This window comes from Siphateles boraxobius, unplaced genomic scaffold, assembly GCF_051911475.1.
Source record: "Siphateles boraxobius isolate OS27281-9 unplaced genomic scaffold, OSU_SipBor_1 20, whole genome shotgun sequence".
NCBI classification, from domain to species: domain Eukaryota; kingdom Metazoa; phylum Chordata; class Actinopteri; order Cypriniformes; family Leuciscidae; genus Siphateles; species Siphateles boraxobius.
The window spans coordinates 2,214,455-2,237,956 of NW_027508811.1; the positions used below are offsets into that span (position 1 = coordinate 2,214,455).

General features: G+C 40.0%; 1 long non-coding RNA gene across 1 annotated transcript; it reads left to right on the top strand.

Annotated features, from left to right (window-relative positions):
* Positions 1–23,038, top strand: LOC143744661 (uncharacterized). Its single transcript, XR_013205874.1, has 5 exons — positions 1–543; positions 672–729; positions 1,677–1,712; positions 9,790–9,925; positions 22,858–23,038. It is a non-coding gene; the product is annotated as an uncharacterized LOC143744661 (long non-coding RNA).
* The last annotated feature ends 464 nt before the right edge of the window (positions 23,039–23,502 follow it).

Sequence of the window (23,502 nt, forward strand, 5' to 3'; positions counted from 1 at the left end):
TTTTTTTTCTTTTTTAGTGTTCCAAACCTATGACTTGCTTTCCATGGAACACAACATATGTGATTATTGAATGATTATTTTATTTTATTTTATTTTATTTTATTTTATTTTAAAGAAGTAAATATAACACGCACATACACAAGCTGTCCCATGGAAAATACTTCAACAGATCAATCTTATAAAGTACCAGAGCATTACGTAGACAAGACTGTCCGTCGCGTGCAGAGAGGGCAGAGATGTGACTATTCAACATTGTAATTATTTCTGCACTGGCATGAATTCTGTTTTTCTAGCGTTTCTTTTCTCGTTATTTCTGTCTAGCTTTTGTTTCAAGGAACTTGCGTGACATTGCACAGAGTGGGGAGGAGTAAGAAAAATCCCCTCTTGGCAAGACACGGCTACATGCTGAATATTCCCTGCAGCTAGTAATATCTGAGGCTCTGCCTGCCCTCACAGTATTGTTTCAGGGAGGAATTTGTATCATTTCCTCTGGACTTTTTTTTTGTAATTAATACATCATTCTTTATTTCACCAGAATAAGTGGTAAGCTTTAGAGGTTTCATCACCTTTGTTATGCATACTAAGAATTCCACAGACCTTTGTGTGTAAAACAGTTGTTAACGTTGTTGTTGTTGCTGCTCTTGTCCGTTTTATTGTGTTTGTATCTCCAGGTTTATGGTACAATCATGCGGGTGGTACCCCTCCAACAGCCTGTAAGAACAATGCAAGGTGAGTGCTGAAATCGCACGTACACATGCTAAAACCTGTTGGCACGAGTCCACGCCATCCCAAACAAACAAGCCACTTCCTCTCCACCCATACAATCTGGCTCCAAGGTAAAGAATGTACAGTTTTACAGGAGGACATCAGAATAGACAAAATCATGTACAGGTACCAACAAATTGTTGGTATTTCCAGATTCAGCTTTACCATCCCAGGAATAAATAACATTTTAAAATACAGTCAAATTTGTAAAAATACAGCAGCCGCACACTCAAAACACTGTGCAAAATCAATTTTAATAGCAAGCTTTCGGTCTTCCGACCTAAGGTCGGAAGACCGAAAGCTTGCTATTAAAATTGATTTTTACAATTCCTGATGATTTAATGTAGCAGCACCTCTCTACAAGACATTTTTGACGGATGAGCGGTGGTTCTTTTCTATTTTTTCTAAAATACAGTCAAATAGAAATCAGTTATTTAAATTGTAATAATATTTAACAATATTACTATTTTTACTGTAATTTTGATCAAATAAATGCAGCCCTGGTGAGCATTTTGGAAGCATTTCACTTTTGGCAGTATAAATATTTTGATGTGAATTTTAAGTTTTTGGAGAATGGATTAAATGGTTAAAGACTTGATCTGATGGCGCATATCGAGTCAGGTTTTACAATCCTTGCATGGAATCAATTTTCATTAAATTGCATTAAATAAGTAGGCTTAGTTATTTTTTTAACATTATTTTATTTTTCTGTTATATTTTTTTGAAAGGATATTGGTTTACTTATGGCCATTTTGAGCACTTCAGGTTAACTGAGACACGTGTTTGTTGACATTTAAGAGACTGTTTTGTTGACCTTGATTTATAGGTAGCTATTGCAATATTGAGGTGTTCAGTTTTATTCGGGCTTCACAAATCAACTGTTTCTTGTTTTTCACTGGCATGTCTCTTAGGCTTTGTGGACTAGTGCATCTTTGAGCCTACATTAGGTAAGACTAAAATACTTAAGTACTGTTAAAATCAGATACTCTAACCCCCGGTTTCACAGACAATGCTCAAGCCTTGTCCTATACTAAAATGCAAGTTTGAGCTGTTTTAACTGAAAGCAACTAAAGTAATGTTGTTTTTTTTTTTCTAAAGCAGGTTTATAAAAGCTACTTAAATGTCCCAATCGAACTAAGCTCTAATCCTGGCTTAATTTAAACCCTGTCTGTGAAACCAGGTCTTTAAGACTTTTACTCAAGTCGTATTAGAATTTGTGACTTGTGACTTGTAATGCAGTCTTTTTAGCTGTATGTCTACTTTTACTTAAGTATGGTTTTCGGGTATAGGCCTACTCTTTGCACCTCTGCTTATCCATTCCACAAGTTTTCCTTCAAAATCACAGCTGAAAATATGAAACAAGTGCACTGATTCTATCTGGACCTGTGTTTGTGTTGATGAGATTCACAGCAGCTGAACTGATATACCTGCACACACAGGCACTAATGAGTGTTCGGCTTCACTGGCTGTAAAATCTTTCTCATGTCCAACTGAGCTGTTAAGGAAACATGAATCTCCTCTAACAGCAGGAGCCAGACTGCTCAACCAAGACCATCTCACACTGTTGCCATAACATGGCAGGAATGTCATGAGCGCTTATGCTGAAATCGGTGAATATGAATATTACAGTAGATGCCAAAGATGATATGCACAGAAGGACAGTGACCTTCATCTAAACCCGTTGCAGACGTGCAGGATTTCAGAGCATGTGATAAACAGCCAGATGTCTTATTGGGATAAAGGTAAAATACTCGTGTGGTGTTGGATGGCAACTAGTGGATTTGCAGGCTTCTAGATTTCATTCATATACTGTGTATGTGTGTGTAATCACACTGAGCATCTACAATGGTGCAAGCACCTGTAATCATGGTACGCGGAAATTTCAATTTGCAATCAGATAATTTTTTAATAACTCGAAAAGTTATTAAAGACATCGTTAAAATAGTCCAAGTGACTAGAGTGGCTCAATCTTAAGTTTATCAAGCGACGAGAATACTTTTTGTGCGCAAAAACAAACAAAAATAACGACTTTATTTCAACTATTCATTTCCTGCTCTGTTGGCCTCTAGTCAGTTAACTTAGTGTAATAGCGTAGAGCTACGTAACACGTAGGCTCACTATTGGCCGACGCTGGTCATGTGGTTGATGCGTGTGACGTACAACAACAGAAACTCTACGCTTTTACACTAGTGAACTGACTCGAGGCCCACAGTGAAGGAAATTAATAGTTGAAATAAAGTTGTTATTTTTGTTTTTTTTGCGCACAAAAAGTATTCTCGTCGTTTGATAAACTTAAGATTGAGCCACTGTAGTCATTTGGACTATTTTAACGATGTCTGTAATAACTTTTCGGGGCTTGCAAGTTCAATCCCTCAAGAAGCCTATGGAGGAGTGATCCAGCACTCAGATTTCATCAAAAATATCTTAATTCGTGTTCCGAAGATGAACGAAGGTCTTACGGGGTTGGAACAAAATGAGGGTGAGTAAATTCTTACAGAATTTTCATTTTTGGGTGAACTAACCCTTTAACGACTAGCTGAAACATTCTAAGACTTAACTGAACAAATGTACAGACTTTTTCCAACGACTGGAGCAGATTTTAAACACTGACTGTGAGCACGACTGAACGCGACTCAACGCAAGTCGTTATGTGTGTCCCAGGCTTAAGTGAATTTATTCAAACAATCAGTCCAAAACAGCACCAATGTAAAGAAAACCAGGGTGATTACATGAGAGATGGCAGAGATTAGACTCGCGTTGCGTTTTCAGTGAATTGTTCATTCCAGTGTATGTTTCGAGCTCTGTCATTTGTATGCTGTGATTGTTTCTGAAGAGCGCGAGCAGCGTTGGAATGGAACATCAAAACATCCCACAGCTGTATGGGGAGATGATCGCTATAGCAAACTACCCCATCAAACATTGGTCCGACGTCAACGTCGTGTTCCTGGCCAAAAAATAGTCGCAGTAAAACGGCATAAATCGTTTAAAAAATATATGTTACACAGAACATAACGTCAAAGACGTCGGTTCAATTTTTATTTTGGAACTATTTTTCAACCATGACGGGACGCATTGGAGGGCCGTCTTTTTCAAAGGTCATTAAATGTCCGAATGTTTCCTGGGACGTTTCTCGGCAAGATAAAGCAAACCAGCGTCTCGCTATTCTTTTGTAAAGTTATGATGGATGTGAATTGTAATCAAGGAAAAGATGATTGTGTAGACGTAGGCCTACAGGAGTCGTAAAGTAAGCACGAGTGAGTGCGTTATATTGATGCGAAAACAACACGTGAATGTGTGCTCTTGATGCACTGCTCACACATTGTATTTGTGCACAAAGACATTTCTGTAGCTACACGTCACAATATTCACGTTGTTTTTAGTTCTCTTACGAGAGATTTTCTCGTATTGCGTAAGTTGCTCACGCTACGGGTAAAGTCATCTTTTCTCGAGATATTGAAGCCAAAAATTATCCTTTATTTTGTATTTTTGTCAACGCAGTGCAGCAGCTAGCAGACTTAGAGCAGGCTATCTAGCGTGCTCATTGGTTGCTCTGCGGCAACTGCAGCAGCCTATCGTTGAGCCTGGCGTGATGTCACACCCAATGAGGGCGCTTTATTTTTTTTTTCATCTCTTCAGCGAAGCTCTTCGCATCGCTTGATCCTGAGAGAAGCCACCGCACTTCATCTCTCACACTCACAGAGCCCACTCTCATAAAGCTGTCAAATGCCGCTTGAGTGCTAGATGTAGGAAATGTGCCCACAACTCTGTGCTCACGCCTACTCTCTGCCACACGACCAAAACAGCCTCATATCGGTCAGGTTACAAATGTAAGTTACGTGCCCGCTTACGAGCGCTCACGCTTGCTAGTAAACGCCCGGCGCTGCTCGCGCATTACAAAGTTATCTCAAAACTTTCCCGCCACATGTGAAACAGCCAGCCATCGCTGTCAGCGAGCCGCCGTATTCAGGCACCGAGGGCGGGGGCGAAGTGTGGCGATCGGAACCCGGAGGCTATTCTGCCCATGGCTATGAATGTAAGTTACGTGCCCGCTTATGAGCGCTCACGCTTACTAATAAATGCCCGGCGCTGCTCGCGCATCACAAAGAAGGATAGCAATCTGGTTATCCGGCTCAGGCCGATGGTGTCATACGTGCAGAAAAGGTGCCCACATCTCAGTGTTCACCCCTACACACAAGCACTATACCCGTGTCTCTCGCTTTCACAGACCCCACTCTCTTAAAGCTGGCAAATGCCGCTCGAGTGTTAGATGTAGGAAACGTGCCCACAACCACGTGCCCACGCCTACTGTCTGCCCACTCTGTTGCACGGCCAAAGCAGCCTCATATTGGTCAGGTTATGAATGTAAGTTACGTGCCCGCTCACGAGCGCTCAGGCTTACTAACAAACTTTTTGCCCCGGGCGCCGCTCGCATATCACAAAGCTATCACAAGCAATCGGGACGTCACATATGAAACAGCCAGCTACCGCTGTCAGCGAGCCGCCGTATTCAAGCAGAGCGCCGCGCCCACCCACACCTCTGGTTCAGTCTCCCGAGCCCACCAAGTGCGGCGATCGGGTCCCGGAGTCCATTCTGCCCCTAGCTATGCATGTGAAAGCATGGGAAGCTATTCCAGGGGTGTCGGAATGGGTGCTAAGCACAATAAGACAGGGCTATTCACTACAGTTCGCTCGTCGTCCCCCTTGCTTTCGAGCACAGACCGAGACGAAAGTGAAAGCTGAAGTAGCGCATCTAGTCCGCGCAGAAATAGCCAAACTGCTGTGCAAAGGGGCTATAGAACGAGTACCTCCTTCTCTGAGCGAGTCAGGCTTTTACAGCCGCTATTTTCTCGTACCCAAGAAGGACGGAGCTCTAAGACCTATCTTAGATCTGAGACATTTGAACAAAGCTCTCATGAGAAGACCGTTCAAAATGATGACGACCAGACAAATCCTCGCGCAAATTCGCCCGAGGGACTGGTTTATATCTCTCAATCTAAAAGATGATTATTTTCAGATTCAGATAATACCCCGTCACAGGCCATTCTTGAGATTTGCCTTCGACGGTCAGGTATATCAATACACCGTCCTCCCGTTCGGCCTGTCTTTAGCACCCCGTACATTTACGGACTGCATGGACGCCGCTCTCGCTCCCCTGAGAAATCAGGGCATGCAGATTCTGAACTATTTGGATGATTGGCTGATTCTGGCACAGTCAGAGATAGAACTTTTATCTCACAGAACAGTGCTCCTCTGCCATCTGGAAAGCCTGGGTCTCATGGTCAACTGGACCAAGAGCTCATTACTGCCCAGTCAGTCAGTTTCCTTTCTGGGAATAGAACTGGACTCTGTGGCTATGACGGCCCGGTTATCGACAAAGCACGCGCACGCCGTGTTCGACACCTGGCCGCGTCTTTCCAGAAGGGCAGCATCGCTTCTCTAAAAATGTTTCAGAGAATGCTGGGCTGTATGGCCTCAGCTGCAGCAGTGCTTCAGCTGGGCCTACTGCGCATGCGCCCGCTACAACGCTGGTTGAATGCTTGAGTGCCTCATCGAGCTTGGGTTCTCGGCTGCAGACGAATCAGAGTGACTCAAAGCTGCGTCTCAGCTCTGCAACCCTAGTTAGCGGCCGACTAATACCAGCGGGGGGTGATGATGGTCTCTTCGAGGGCAGACCGGTCTTTGGCCTGTGGATAGACCGAGAGAAATGCCTTCACATAAACTGTCTGGAGATGATATCGGTTGAGAACGAGCTGAAGCACTTTCTCCTGCTCATACGAGACCACCACATTCTAGTCGGATCAGACAACATGTCTGTGGTGTCTTACGTGAACCGTCAGGGTGGAGCAGATCTAGGAATTTCTGCGATCTGATGGAACGCCTCCTTGTTTGGTCCCAGCACTTTCTGTGCTCGCTGAGAGCCGCACATCTGCCAGGCCATCTGAACGATGGCCCAAACAAACTGTCCAGGAACAACATTCCCCCAGGGGAATGGTCCCTGAATCCCCAAACGGTCCAGTTACTGTGGCACCTCTTCGGCAAAGTGGAAGTCAACCTGTTTGCGTCAAAAGACAACGCTCACTGCCCAATATTCTTTTCAAAGGACGAGGACGCGCTGGCCCAAATCTGGCCCAGCCTCCCACTCTATGCTTTTCCTCCGGCCTCTCTGTTACCACAGGTAATCAAGAGGATCAGGGAAGCACGCCACTCGGTGCTCCTGGTACCCCCGCGATGGGAGAACCAAGTCTGGTTCCCAGAGCTGACGCGGCTGTCACGCATAGCCCTGTGGCCGATTCCAGTGAGGAGAGATCTACTCTCTCAAGCCTGCGGCTCAATCTGGCATCCCCATCCAGAGCGCTGGTCTCTGCACGTATGGTTGATCAACGGATACCCATTGTCTTGCCAGAAGGAGTGATGAACATGATTGCGCAATCCAGAGCTTCCTCTACGAGGCGGCTCTATGCGTCTAAATGGTCTGTGTTCTCCAAATGGTGTGCCGATAGAAATCTGGACCCACGGACATGTGGGGTATCGTGGTTGCTTAGTTTCCTTCAAGAGCTACTGGACAGGGGCAGGTCCCCCATCACGCTTAAAGTTTATCTGGCGGTAGTTGCAGCATTCGCTGAATCAACGCACAGCCAGTCATTGGGAAGGAACAAGCTGGTCATCCGCTTCCTTCGGGGAGCCAGAAGGATGAACCCCCCACGACCCCCGTCGGTTCCTATATGGGATCTTTCTTTGGTCCTAGAGGCCCTGAAAGCATACCCCTTCGAACCGCTAGACTCTGTGGACCTCAAGTACCTCTCGCTCAAAACCATTTTTCTGACAGCTCTGTCATCAGTAAAACGCGTGGGGGATTTACACACACTATCCGTTAGCGCTGCGTGTCTTGAGTTTGGACCGAATGACTCTAAAGTCATCCTCAAACCGAGACATGGCTTATGTTCCTAAGGTGTTGGGCACTCCCTTCAGAGCGCAGGTCATTTCTCTATCGGCTCTGCCTGCTTCCGATAGTGAGAGCGATGTTAGTCTCCTCTGCCCTGTCAGGGCGCTGAGGGCTTACATTACGCGCTCCGCCCCCTTCAGGCGCTCGGAGCAGCTCTTTGTTTCGGCTCTATCCAGATGGATAGTGGACATTATATGGACGCTATAGCAGTGCTTATGTGTCTAAAGGTCTGCAGTGCCCTTTGGGCATCAGGGCTCATTCCACTAGAGGTGTGGCCTCGTCGTGGGCTTGGTCCAGCCGGATTTCCATTCACGACATTTGTGAGGTGGCGGGCTGGGCCTCCCCGTCCACATTTTTCAGGTATTATAAACTGGAAGTCCCCTCCTTGCAGGCTAGACTTCTGTCAGTGTAAGTGAGATGTACGTTCTGCCCAGATCTGATTGTGCACAGACTACTCTCACGTGACTTAGCTCTCCTGAACTGAACTATATGGTTGATATGGTAGTCAGGCAATGCCGCTCTGTATTCCTTGTGGGTGCTAATGAACAGTGTGCTGGCCCGCATTGCTGGCCACCTGATTACCACTTATCTATGTTCCCCCGGGACTCCCTGGGAATCATGAAGTGGATACTGGCGCACACGGTGTTGACAAGGGGTTCCCGTAGCGTAAGCAACTTACGCAATACGAGAGAACCTTTTGTAAGAGAACGTACTCGGTTATGTACGTAACCTTGGTTCTCTCTAGAAGAGGGAACGAGTATCGCATAACCGGCCGTGCTGGTGCCACGAGCGTTTTCGATCAGTCGATGAAAACCAGAGTTGCAACCTATCAGCCTAACTTATATACACTAAGCCACCCCCATTCTGGCGGGCTGTGACGCGTAGAGGACGCGACTTCACGCCAGGCTCAACGATAGGCTGCTGCAGTTGCCGCAGAGCAACCAATGAGCACGCTAGATAGCCTGCACTAGGTCTGCTAGCTGCTGCACTGCGTTAACAATAAATACAAAATTAAGGATAATTTTTGGCTTCAATATCTCGAGAAAAGATTACTTTACACGTAGCGTAAGCAACTTACGCAATACTCGTTTCCCTCTTCTAGAGAGAACCGAGGTTACGTACGTAACCAAGTAGGTTTTTGGCATCTCCATGTTGTATAAAATGTAAACAAGCTTTGCTGTTGCACTGTAGGCTACACATAGCCTACTCTACACGATAAATTCAGAAAAAAAAATATCTGTAATGTTTTTTGTTTTCATGGGTGCTTAAGTGCATACATTTATTAATTATATGAATCCTTATATAATTTGGTTATTAACGTGTCCTTTTTTGGAAAGACACCTAAAACAACCATGAAAAAAGCTTGCAGAAAATACAGTTTTGTGAGAATCATCTCTCTATGCTTAATTTATCGAGTGTGATTAAAAAATAAAAAAAAGTGTGTGTGTGTGAATAAGAATTTCAATAGTACAGCATTTATTTGAAATAGTGTTTATATATGATATCATAATAAACACTATTGGCTTTTTTAAAAATGTTCTATTCATCAAGGAATATATATTGTATATATACAAGGAATATGTTTCCAATATCAAGCAGCACTACGGATTTCAACATTGATAATAATAAGAAATGTTTCTTGAAATCAGCATATTAGAATGATTTCTCAAGGATCATGTTTCGAATTACATTATAATTTATATCAAAATAATTTTTAGTGAGCTTAATAAGAAACCTATTTCAAAAACATAAAATCATATCCACCCCTAACTTTATGATTTTATATATAATATTTTTTTTGTATAATTTGTAGGCCTATCTGTTTTTCCCCCAGTGGTTTATTTTATTTGTTATTTATTATATCACTTAGCAGGTTTCATGTGAATGATCAAAGAATATTTAATACTTTTATGGTTAGATAATGTCATTGCCCCATGTTTTTAAAATAGAAGAGAGGAAATAATTACTGGACCATGACCCTTTTGTTTGGGTTTTTGCATTCCCGAGTCCTCCAAAAGTAATATGCTCTATTAATTCTGATATTTCTCTAATTAGATTGGTCATTTGTTTTGTCACTGTAGACTGCAGTCCAGTCCTTCTGTTGTGAAATGAAAAGGTCTCAGTGGAACAGAAGCTGCCCCACAGCGGCCCCAAAAAACAGAAACCCGAATTCACCTCATCACGAATCCTCTACACACAAACACATGGATGTGATTTGTGAGTTTTATCATTTTACAAGGCCTCATTGCATTATGTTTTCTATAAAACACAGAATAGATGTGATTTCAAGCTTTAAAGGCATTGTATCATAAGGAATCAAATGTATGTTAATTTATCAACATTTTAAAATTCCTCCTCAGTGGAAAAAACAACAACATTTAATGAAACTAATCTGCAGAAAGTTGATAGTCATAAACAAAAAAATATAGTGATGTAAAACAATATTGTGGTCTAAAAACTACTAAGATTGTAAGTAAGATTATCATTACTCCAGTCTTCAGTGTTACATGATCCTTCAGAAATCATTCTAATATGCTGATTTAGTACTCAAGAAACATTTCTTATTATTATCAATGTTATAAAAGCAGCTATGCTGCTTAATATTTTGGTAGAAAAAAGGTTTGTTAAATATTTTGCAAGCATATTGTGATTTGTCAATTGTTTTATTTGTGATAATGCAATATAACATGTAAAACATGTGAGGACATACAAACAAACAGGAACACATGCCAAAACAAAATGTATTGTTTTATTATTTATTAAATATGTTGTTGTCAATGTATGTTTTTTTCCTGTTAGCTTTTTGTTTTTCTATGCATTTTTTTTTTGCATAGTACAATAAACATGTAACTGTACTTCTCCTTTTTTGCCATATATATTTATTTTGCCCTATATATTTCAGTGCAGTACATCCTTGAATTATTGACAGCGTGCATGTTTAAGGTTGGTCACCACCGTAACGGTTGCTATAGGGGTTGTATTTGGTTGCTTTGTTGCTTCAATGAGCAAGAAAGGAGAGGTGTTGCCACAGGTAATCTGAAAAGGAGAATGGCTGGCCTGTCAATCTGGATTATATGTGTCTCGCTGCACTTTGATGTGCCATGACCGTCTGAAGCACTGCACACACACTACTTCCTTCCACTGCAGGCCTGTGTTTATACAAACTTTCTTAAACTAGAAAAGATTAGACAGCTATGTACTATTCATGCTAATTATCATGCAGAAAGCTGTTCCAAACCTGTATGATTTACATTAAGCAGAAAGTTCACCCTCATATTTCTGTCCTTTCAAAGAATTTGAATGGTGGCAAGATGCTGTCAAGGTTCAAAATGACAAAACACCATGAATTTATTTTAGTCAAATTAGTAATAATTTTAATAAGAATTAATGTATTTTGTTGTATTTCTTCCCTAATTAATATATTTTTAAAATATATTTAATAAACATTTGAATATTAAATACAAGTTTAATTAGTTTGGTGTGTATGTTGCTAATCATTTTATGTTTGGAGTTACTAGGCAAACGCACCATTTTTGGAAGAGTTAAAATAGTTTTTAACAAAGTGTTTGCTTTTGCAAGAGATGTCTGAAAGTTTTGCATGTGTTGAGCGTGTTTTGTGGTTTTTGTGTGTAGAGTTTCAAGAAATGGAACCATAGTTTCAGAAATTTTGTGTAAGCAATTATATATATTTTTTAAATGTGTTAATTTTAAAATAATTTAATATTTTAATTTTGATGTAATCATTTTTTTTAATTAATGCATTTATTTAAATGTAGTACTTTGAAAAAAAATCCAGATTCCTCCTAATTAAAGGAAAAGCTTTGAATCAATATAAGTTGGGTGAATTATCTATTTATTTAAATGAAACCATATTTGCACTGCAGCCACAGTCTGACTAACAGCATTCAGGTGAATATATGAATGGCACATGAAGTACCTTCCTCTTATTCCCATTGATGAAAGATTTTTCCGATGTGTGAGAAAACAGCTGTGTGTGTGTGTGTGTGTGTGTGTGTGTGTGTGTGTGTGTGTGTGTGTGTGTGTGTGTGTGTGTGTGTGTGTGTGTGTGTGTGTGTGTGTGTGTGTGTGTGTGTGTGTGTGTGTGTGTGTGTGTGTGTGTGTGTGTGTGTGTGTGCGCGCGCGTGGGTGTGTGTGGATGTTTTTACAAGGCAGCACATTTAGTTCTTTGTAGTTTACACTAACTTATGCAATCATGTAATAGAATCGGTGTCAGTGGGAATGGAACATACCAAACTGGATCAGCCAGATGAGGGGGAAGAGACAGTTTGCTCACACGCACACATACACCTGTGACCTCTGTTACTGCTCTCTGCAATTCTATCTAATTTTTTCTGCGCTGGCCACTGTGACCGTGCAAACAAAGCAATGCAATGTGCAAGAAATAGCTGAGAGCTTGCACATTAGCTGCAGTGTTCTATTTAGTTCAAGTATGTGAAAGTACATGTCGTGAGTCAGACAGACAAAACTGTATTGTTATTGCTCTTTGTCACTGGACATGGAAGCTTATTTAGAGTTTCTGTTGTGTTCTTATTGTCTCTGTACTGCCATCGCTTGTGTTTGGTCCACCCTAGCAACTCCCTAACAACCATATTCTCACGGAAGGTCCAGAGAGGTAGTGAGAGGAAAGGAAACATTCTCTTTACAGTGTCATGGCTTTTGTGGATTTTAGAATTTCAAAATCATTTTAAAGTTTTGTCTTTCCGAACTTCTTTTATTGTGGTATGTTTTATTGACATGACATCTGTAACTTAAATGGCTTGACTAATTATGAATGAAATATTTCTGTATGCTCAGTCTAAATTATTTAATTTATTCATTTTACTATATATACTGTATATTAGGGTGCATCAAATTTGAATGGGAAATTTTAATTTCAAAATATAAATTTGGCTGGCATTGCATTTTGTTCCAATTAACATAAAAATGACTTTTGCAAAGTTTTGAGGAATTCCATTGAGATTGAGGGGTGCCAACTAACATCCATCCAATTTCGAAAAATTTGCAATTTTTAGTCTAATTGCCAAAAGGTTGACCTGGAAATGTTGAGTACAGTGAACTTTTATACAGTAACATATTCTATAGGGTTATCAAAGTAAAAGTTGTTTGTTTGCCCTTTGGGCAACTTGGGCATTTCTCAGAATTCAACTTTCAAGATTGGGACATGTCCATTGGCCTTACCCTGAATTGTGTGCAGCAGTGACGGATGTCGGACACACATATAAATAATAACTCATTACATTTATATAGCGCTTTTCTCGACACTCAAAGCGCTTTACATGGAAAGGAAAATCTCCTCAACCACCACCAATGCGCAGCATCCACCTGGATGATGCGACGGCAGCCATATTGCACCAGTACGCCCACCACATACCAGCTTACTGGTGGAGAGGAGACAAAGTGATGAAGCCAATCAGTATATATGTTGAGTTATTTCAATTACTTTAGTTTGATTTTTTCATTGCAAAAATCTGGAAGTCTGTAAATTTTGCCTGTAAACCTGATTTGAAATGGGGGTTGAATAATTTTGATTACAGCTGTAGCTGTCATATTTGCACAGTGACGGTTTTCAAACAGGTTGTTACCATCCATCCATCCATCGGCTTATTATAGTTAGGTAAATGTATTTAAAGTGTTTTTTAGACACTCGACTGTAATATGCTGGCAGTGAAGGCCTTGTGATCACTCTCACATGCAAAAAACAAGCTGGTTTGTTAACTATTTTATTTACTTTCAGAATGTTAACTAATAAATGTATAATTCAGAAACCCTTGCTATTAGCAACACCAGTGGCCGTTAAGTGAACTGCAGCCTGTAATTATTGCTCAGGCTCGCACTTGTGCACACGTCACGCTACAAGAGCCTGAACGGGATTCAATGCCCCAATATACTCACGGCCAAGTACTTTTTTGTTAAGTTAAAAGTGTTGGTTGCAGCGATATACTGTTAACAAACATCCAGACACTGTCCACGCTGAGAGCGAGATTTAGATGAATATGTAAATATGTTCTGCGCGCTTTCCTCTCAATAACAAAATAAACACACAACAAAAAATGACAGCGGTGAGAAAGCAGCAGTTGTGGATATTGGTTTGTTTGCAATTCATCGGCATCATGTTGACAGATGAGGTAGGCCTAATTAAAATGACACTATTATGATATTGATTATAATGTATTTAAGACCGTAGACTTTATACTTGATCTGGCAACTTGAGACTATAGTTTAAATAAATGCCTTTTCTTTTCTTTGCATTACACAGTTTCATAGTAGCTCTTTCAGCATTATCCTGAACATTGTATAAGCATTCATGTAATGTGTCAAAGGATGAGAGGCTCTTTGGAGCAAGCGTAAACATCACATCCTTTTGATTTTTGTAATATGCAGTTCCTGTGAAAAATTGTTCTAGTGGGTTTAGTATACCTGAATATGTATGATATTTCCCCTATTGTGGACGTGTCCTTGATACACCGCGGAAAAAAATGAAAAGTTGAAAATATTAATGGGACTGAAAATATTAGTGCACACTCCTTAAATTGTAACTTGTTTAATAGCTTATTTCCAAAAGGTAATGAAATTTCAATGTTATACATTAAAATTCACATTTTCAAAACAATGAATAGTTTGTGTACTATGATAAATCGTCTGAGCTGTTTTGTCTGAAGTTGCAATTTGAGGAGCGTTCATTCTACATGCTTTCATGGACAACCCTGAAAGTTTTTGTGTTTCAAACTAGCTATTAAAACATTTTCAATAAAAAAGCTATTAATACATAAAAATACTTACATATAGCCCTTTTAAGATCATCTGCAAACAGGTGCATTAACCTTTACTTTGCTCCTGTTTGCAGGCTTATTTTGTAAAGATGTTTCCTATTTTCCTCCGACTGTATAATACTGCCCTGCCTCTAGTATTACAACGTTTTCTTTTCTTGCCAGCCAGTTGCTGTAATGACGGTGGTAAATCTCTCTTTTAATTTACTGCAGGCGGATAAATTCAACACTTGTAGTTGAGCTTGGTGACGGATTGTTTTGTTTGTGTGTTGCTATTTGATGTCAACTTGATGGTTTTCAGCATCCATTAATACATGTATTCGTCATTCAAGAACTGTTCACCCAAAAATAAAAAAATACAATTTTAATTTATTCACCGTCATGATTTTTTAAAAACCCATATGATTTTGATTCTTTCATGTAAATCAAAAGCAGTAAAAGCTGCCCTTTTCAACAGAATTAAAACTTTCAAGGCAATATTTTTAGTGACTCAAATAGGCCTATGTATTTGTTTATAAGAGATGTTTGTGTACGTTCTCTTTTGATTATGGCTGCAGAAATGTAAAATGTTGACTAAATGATTATGATTTTGTGCTGTTTTTGTATTTGTGTATTTGTGCCCAATTTGCATAATGCATAATTCTCTCACTGAGTTGGCTACTAAAACAACACGGATGAGCATGCAAATGCCCCCCCTCCTAATAACATGCTGTTCATACTTAATTTTCCTTGCAACTAAGGACAAAAATAGATTAATTTTTGAAGAGCAGGCTCTTATATATAGACCCAAAGGCCATCAGATCATCAGATAATGGACTTTGTTGAACTTTAATTTAATTCATGGGAAACCTTTGCAGACTTGCATCATTCACTTATCTGGTGTCTATCATTCATCCTCTCTTAAGTTTCAGTGACATGTCCTATTATTCACCCAACACAGCAGATATGTTGTTTGTTTTGGGCAGATATTCTCATTCATCTTGGGGTGAAGATTGCATGGACATGTTTCTGGCAAATGGTGTGAATTTGCTTTGGATGTAAGAAAATACCACCTATACTAATGGTTGCTAGAGATCACTGGGGTGCCATTTCGTCTGTGTCTATTATCAAGCGATTTACAACTTCCTGGTATTTGGAAGATATCCACCCACAAGCAAAGAAAAAAGATGTTAATGAAAAAAAGAGGTAAATGAACAGTATGCTGAAGATCCAGTGTCTTTTTGATATTAATTTAAACACAAGATCATGAAAGATGTTGGAATTTCATTTTTGTAGGCCCTAAATACAATTTTTAAATATATTCAAATAGAAAAGTTATTTTAAATTGTAGTAATATTTCACAACTGCTTTTACTGTATTTTTGATCAAATAAATGCTGCGTGGTGACCATAAAAGGCTTCTTTCAAAAACATAAAAAAAATCTTGATGTGTGTGTATATATATATATATATATATATATATATATATATATATATGTGTGTATATGGGGAGGAAATGTGTTCATTGTAACAGAGTATAGATAATCATCTGAAGTTTATGCCTCAGGGGAATAGGATTTGTATTGACATCACTGTTTTAAGGGAAATAACATTCACATACAATTTTCCACAAATGTAACATGTCACTCCGACGTCATTATTTGACATATACAGTAAAAACCTATGACAAAACAAAATATTTTTCATTTTAATTTGAGCACACCATGTGGTTTCTTCAGAAATGCGGTGGTGGTGTGATACAAGAGCTCATTGTTTAGCAGGAGTTCCCCTCTTATCAGGATCATGTTTCTATCACTCAGAAAGGGACTCAGTGTCAGGAAGACATCTGTCATTAGATACCTCATTAATGACCATCTAACGCTCAATATGAACCAGAGAGACTATAAGAACTCTAACAACATGTTCCTGGTGCATTTTCCATTACCTCAAAGACCATATTGACATGCCCATTTAGGTCAAACCAGCATCCAAAAAAAAGCATGTTGTCTGTGCATAAAGTTGATAAATTTGCTAAATGTAAAATGAATTGTTAAATGTTGAATTGTATATGACTATATGACTGTTCTTAACCCTTTACAGCACGGAGAGTTTCCTTAAACCCTGTGTTCTGTACATTTTTCTTTAAATGATTGCAACCAATTAGAATGTTTGAAGAAGTATCAAAGAACAGTCCAATAAGGTTTGGGAGTCACCATCAAGCACCATTTGAAGGTGGGACGTCCTTTTCTGACACATGGTCACAGGAGCACATGGTGTGAGTTGAAAGCAAGATTATTTGCTTTAGTAATCTTATTTAAAATGACATGAACTGTACATAAAAATATGTTTGTGTGTATGAAGGTGTAGAGAAGCCTTTTGGCAGGTTTTATGGAGTTTTTATTTTATTTTGCATGTTCACATATTCAGTTTTTCTTTTTCTTGCATCAGGGCAACGTTGTGCGATAAGAGTTACTTTTCAGGGATGTCTTGAACAATACTTCACAATTGCAAATAATGTGTTACAAAAAGGGAAGATGCAGGGTTCCTGGGTGCACAGGAACACCCAAAGTCACCAAAGTGACACCAAAGTGCAGCATCCCCCTGGATGATGTGACGGCAGCCATATTGGGCCAGAACACCCACATTACACCAGCTTATTGGTGGAGAGGAGACAGAGTGATAGATCTCACAGTCTCCGCTCTAATTCATCCCAAAGGTGTTCTATCGGGTTGAGGTCAGGACTGGTGCGCAGTCATGTTAGAACAGAAAGGGGCCATCTACAAACTGTTCCCACAAAGTTGGGCGCATGAAATTGTCCAAAATGTCTTGGTATGCTGAAGCATTAGGAGTTCCTTTCACTGGAGCTAAGGGGCCAAGCCCAACCCCTGAAAAACAACCCAACACCATAACCCCCCCTCCACCAAACTTTACACTTTGCACAATGCAGTGAGGCAAGTACCGTTCTCCTGGCAACCGCCAAACCCAGACTCGTCCATCGGATTGCCAGACAGAGAAGTCAAGTCAAGTCACCTTGATTTATATAGCGCTTTTATACATATAGCTATACAGTGGAAATAGGAAATTAAAGTAACAGATAGTGTTTTGGCTTTACAGCAGCTCTAGAATAAAGTTACTGTCCAGCTAAAGTTAGTTTTGATTGATTCACTTCCGTCGCAATGATCATTAGTTATTAACTTAGGGCCACTAACACGACACCGTTCTAACAGAAAACCTTTAATGCGATCTGGCGCTCATTTGCATAAAACAGTGCCTGGTGGCTCTGAGAATTTTTTACCGCTTCCGCGTAGCAACGTGAATCGGAATTATCTCGACAACGTTTTATCAGTACAGAGGTAAAGGGGAGAGACTAGTTGACACATCAGAACTGTGTTGTCGTCGTGTCCAGGCGCAGGTCCTTCATCAGATCCGGATATGGCCTGGATCTAGAAACCGAAATCCGAAATCTGGAAACCTCGGGATAAACAGAGAGACTAATATTAGCGTAGACGCCATCCTTCCGCATTATCCGCATGACTTAAACGCTGGCAGACACCAGCAGTTCTTGGCAGGTATATTGATCATGAAATCAGAATTTTCTTGTTTTGAATTGTCTACCGACTGCTGGCGGTAGATCCTTTTCCTATTTAGCACCAAAACTTTGGAACAAAGTACAAAGTACATCAGCATTTATGGGAAGTGTTCCCGGTCCCGGCTGATCTAAACTATGCAGCCTAACATAGAATTATAGAAGTCTATAATGTGTTGTGTGTATGCTAAGCCAACGAGATGTGTTTTTAGTCTAGATTTGAACTGACAAACTGTGTCTGCTTCCCGGACAATGTTAGGAAGATTGTTCCAAAGTTTTGGTGCTAAATAGGAAAAGGATCTACCGCCAGCAGTCGGTAGATCTGTGTTTACCGCCAGCCATAATTTTGAGATCACAATATATGTGAAGGTCTATAATGCGTTAAGAGCTCGCTCAAGTGCAGGGGAGCTAAACCATTTAGTGCTTTGTAAGTAATCCAGGGCCGGCCCGAGGCATAAGCGAACTAAGCGACCACCAGGGGGCCCCCCAATCGAGTTAAATTTTTTTTTTTTTTAGATGACTTAAAAACAAGTGACATTAATGAATGAATGAATATGAATGCAGGGCTGCCAACTGTCACGTATTGAGCGTGAGACACACGCAATTGACCCAATTCTCACGCTCTCACGCCACACCCCCGATTTCTCAAGCTTAAGTGAAAGATGAGTTTATCTATATATCTACCTGTTGAGCCACTCGCGATCGACTAGTTATACCGGAAATTTGTTAAAATATCCCGTAATCTAGAGTAAGATATCCCCCCCCCCCTTTGGAGTAGTCTCACGCCAAGCTAAACTCAAATAATAGCCGCAGGGGAACTTGACCTTCAAGGTGAAAGGGTAGCAGTTACAATAAATAATAAACATAGCAGTTTGAACTCTTCTCCACTGTATTATACCACACATCAGATCACTAACTCCAAAAACCCGCGACAATCCATTACCAAATGTGCACGACCCATTCCTATCTACGGCAAGCCCCGAGGGGAAAAATAGATTGCATACACACATACAACGAGCGCCAGTACATCATTACTGGTATTATAGTAACAGACTTTGTTGGATTCTGTCATGTACAATCCAACAAAGTCTGTTACAATAATAATAATAAAAAAGATTTTGAGGACAGTTACATTGTATTGAGACAGTTGAGAAATAATAATATTTTTACAGTTTTCAACAATAATTGTCATTGTTGAACCCTTGCTCTTATTATGTTTCTGATTTCTCAGTTTTGTCATTACTTTAGCAAATAATTTATTTTATATGTTTTGAGACAGTTTGTTTTAAGAAGTTTCAAAGAGTTAGTAAAAGAGTAAATTAAAAGTTAAAACTTTTTTAAGTAGGCATCTATTTTTCTTTTTAAAATAATACATTATTCATATTTTTTTTTAAATTATTTTTAACAGAACCTCAACTCTCGCGTAATTTAACGTGGCTAGCCTGTTGACTGACAGGAGCTGCCGCTGTCAGGTTCACGTGAAGTACGTTAGTAGGAATTATCCTGGCAAAATCAAAGGAGCATACAGCTAAGCGCAAATATGAAGATGAGCACAGAACATTTTTATCTGAATGGGAGGATTTATATTTTTTTGTTGAATGAAATGGAAAACCATTCTGCTTGATATGCCAGACGTCGTTGTCGCATTTTAAGGCTTCAAATCTTGAGCGCCATTTCACATCACTCCATTCTACGGTGGCCCGGGAATTTCCCAAAGGCAGTGAACTTCGCAAGCACAAGGTAAACACTTTGAAACGTCAGACAGTCAAGCAAAGTCAGCTTTTTCGGAAATTTACCAAGCATTCAGAGACAGTGACATTAGCGTCATATCAACTGGTATGGAACATTGCTCGTGCAAAAAAAACATATCGTGAAGGGGAATTTCTTAAAAAGTGCCTTAGTGATGTTGTTGCTATTCTTTGTCCCGAAAATGAAAATTTGATACGTTCAGTAAAGGAACTTCAGCTGTCACGGCACACAGTTGAAGAGAGAATATCGGACATTAACGAAATGTTGAAAGACATTTATATTCAGATCTTCAGAAGTGCCGGTATTTCAGCATTGCTTTGGATGAGTCTTGCGATGTTCAAGATAAGCCACAGTTGGCGATATTTGTACGATTTGTGTCAGAAGACTGCACAATTAAGGAAGAGCTGCTTGACATTGTGCCACTTAAAGACAGAACCCGTGGCATCAACCTAAAAGAGACACTGATGGCTGTTGTTGAGAAAGCAGATCTGCAGTTATCAAAGCTAACAGCAATATCCACTGACGGAGCACCAGCCATGTTGGGATCTGGGAAAGGCCTTGTAGGGCTGTGTAAAGCTGATGAACGGTTTCCTGAATTTTGGACATTTCACTGTATCATCCACCAAGAGCACTTGGTGTCTAAAAAGCTGAACTTTGATCACATCATGGAACCTGTGCTGGAAATTGTCAATTTTATACGCACACATGCTCTCAATCACAGGCAGTTCAAAAATCGAATTGCTGAGCTTGATGAAGATCTTCCATCTGATCTGCTTCTTCACTGTGCTGTAAGATGGCTTTCAAGAGGTAATGTGCTTTCTCGTTTTTTTGAGCTTTTAAATCCAGTGAAGCTGTTCCTCGTAGAGAAACATAAGGAATATCCTGAGCTACGTGATCCCCATCGGATTTCGGACTTGGCTTTTTTGGTCGACACGCTGCATTATCTGAATGGCCTCAATGTGGATCTGCAAGGGAAGTTAAAGATGGTGTCTGATCTGGTGCAGAGTATTTTCACATTTGTCAACAAACTCAAGCTGTTCAAGACTCATCTACAAAAGAGGCAGTTAACACATTTTCCATCCTTGTTGAAGGCAAGTGGACAAGCAGCAGAGGTTGTAAACGGGAGTACTGCACGGTATGCAACACTGCTTGAAAATCTCGAACAGAGTTTTGAGGACAGATTCTCCGGCCTACGCCAAAAAAGACCACAAATTTAATTTCTTATCAACCCATTCACTGCTGAATCAGACTGTTTAAAAGCCCCTTTAGTGGAAGATGAAGCAGCGACTCAGCTTGAAATGATTGAACTTTCTGAGGATGACAGACTTAAAAGTGTTCTGAGGGAAGGAACCGTGGAGTTTTGGAAGATTGTGCCAATGAGAGATATCCCAATGTCAAACAGGCTGCAGTCAAACTATTGTCAATGTTTGGGTCAACTTACATGTGTGAATCACTTTTTTCAACACTGTAACAAGTGAAATCAAAGCATCGCTCTGTCCTGACTGACACGCATGTGAAAGAATTACTACGAGTAGCCACAACTGAATACAAGCCAGACTTAACAAAGATTGTGGAAACCAAGGAGTGCCAGGTGTCCCACTGAGTCATGTAACCTTTTAGGTAGGCTGATACTATGACAAACATTGACAAAAATTTAAATCCATGAACTATTGTGTGATATGTAATTAGTAATTGTAAAAGTAATACATTTTAATGTTATTGTTAGACACATCTGTTGTGTGGCTCTTTGCAGTGATGAGGGATTTTTTTTTGGCTCATCATGCTGAACAGGTTCGCCACCCCTGCTATAGATCATAAAATACTCTTGGATCGACTAAAAAACTACACTGGTGTTCAGGGACAGGCATTAAGCTTGTTTAGATCGTACTTATCAGACAGTTATCATTTTGTCTGTTTAAATGGGGAAAAATCGAAAATAACGTCAGTAGACTATGGAGTGCTGCAAGGATCGGTGTTAGGTCCTCTGCTATTCTCAATATATATGCTGCCACTTGGTAATATTATAAGAAAACATGGAATTAATTTCCACTGTTATGCTGATGACACTTAATTATATATTTCATCACGACCAGATGAAAACACTAACTCATCTTAATTGACAGAGTGTCTCAAAGATATAAAATGCTGGATGACGTGTAATTTCCTGCTATTAAATTCAGATAAAACGGAGGTATTACTTATTGGTCCAAAAAACTACCCCCAAAACCTTGTACAATACAACTTTAATTTAGAAGGATGTCCTGTTACTTTATCCACTACAGTAAAAGACCTGGGTGTTATACTAGACCGCAACTTGCCTTTCGAAAATCATATTTCATATGTTACAAGAACAGCCTTTTTCCACCTTAGAAACATTGCTAAGCTACGTAACATGCTATCTGTTTCTGATGCAGAAAAGTTAGTTCATGCATTCATGACCTCGAGACTAGATTACTGTAATGCTTTATTAGCTGGCTGTCCTGCATCCTCAATAAACAAGCTACAGTTTGTACAAAATGCAGCTGTTAGAGTTCTTACTAGGTCAAGAAAATGTGATCATATAACACCAATTTTATCATCTCTACACTGGTTACCTATCAAGTTCCGTATCAATTACAAAGTATTCCTACTGACCTATAAAGCCCTAAATGGTCTAGCTACTGTGTATTTAATGGACCTTCTATCACATTACAATCCATCATGTTCTTTAAGCTCACTAAATTCGAGGCTTCTGGTCATTCCTAGGATATCTAAGTCCACTAAAGGAGGGAGGGCGTTCTCGCATTTAGCTCCTAAACTCTGGAACAGCCTTCCTGATATTGTTCGAGGCTCAGACTCGCTGTCCCACTTTAAAACTAGATTAAAGACGCATCTCTTTAGCCAAGCATTCACATAATGCTTACCTTTTATACTACTGTTGAATCAGATTGAATGCATTAATATTATGAACAGCAGCTATGCTAATTATTTCCCATCTGCTCTTCTGCTGTTATCTCGGGACGCTAGTCCCGGGGTAAATAGTGTTCGTCAGCTCCAGTTTGTACCCAGCCTCTCACGGAGACTTCAGATCCCCCAACACCTGCGATGAGATGACTAAATGCCTGTGAAGAGACGACTCGACGCCTGTGAAGAGACGACTCAACGCCGGCGATATGTTATGCCCTAAATTACTACATGATTAACTAACTGTATTTTTTTTTTCTATGTACATTTCTGAAATGCACTTTCTGTAAAGCTGCTTTGAAACAATATGTATTGCGAAAAGCGCTATACAAATAAATTTGAATTGAATTGAATTTGAATATTAAGTATTTATTTTGTATTAATACATAACCTCACTGTATTGATTGATAATGTATCATTATTGCGTGACATTTGTGTCAATAATCGTCAAGCACAGGTGACTTTGCGTAGTGGGAGGGGCCCCCAAATCAAATTCTGCTTAGGGCCCCCAAAAGGCTCGGGCCGGCTCTGAAGTAATCAGCAATATTTTAAAATGTATCCAATGTTTAATAGGGAACCAATGCAGTGTTGACAGAAACGGGCTAATATGGTCATACTTCCTGGTTCTAGTAATAACTCTAGCGGCTGCATTTTGGACCAGCTATAGTTTATGTATTAAGCATGCAGGGCAACCACCCAGTAGAGCATTTCAATAATCTAGCCTTGATGTCATGAACGCATGAAACAATT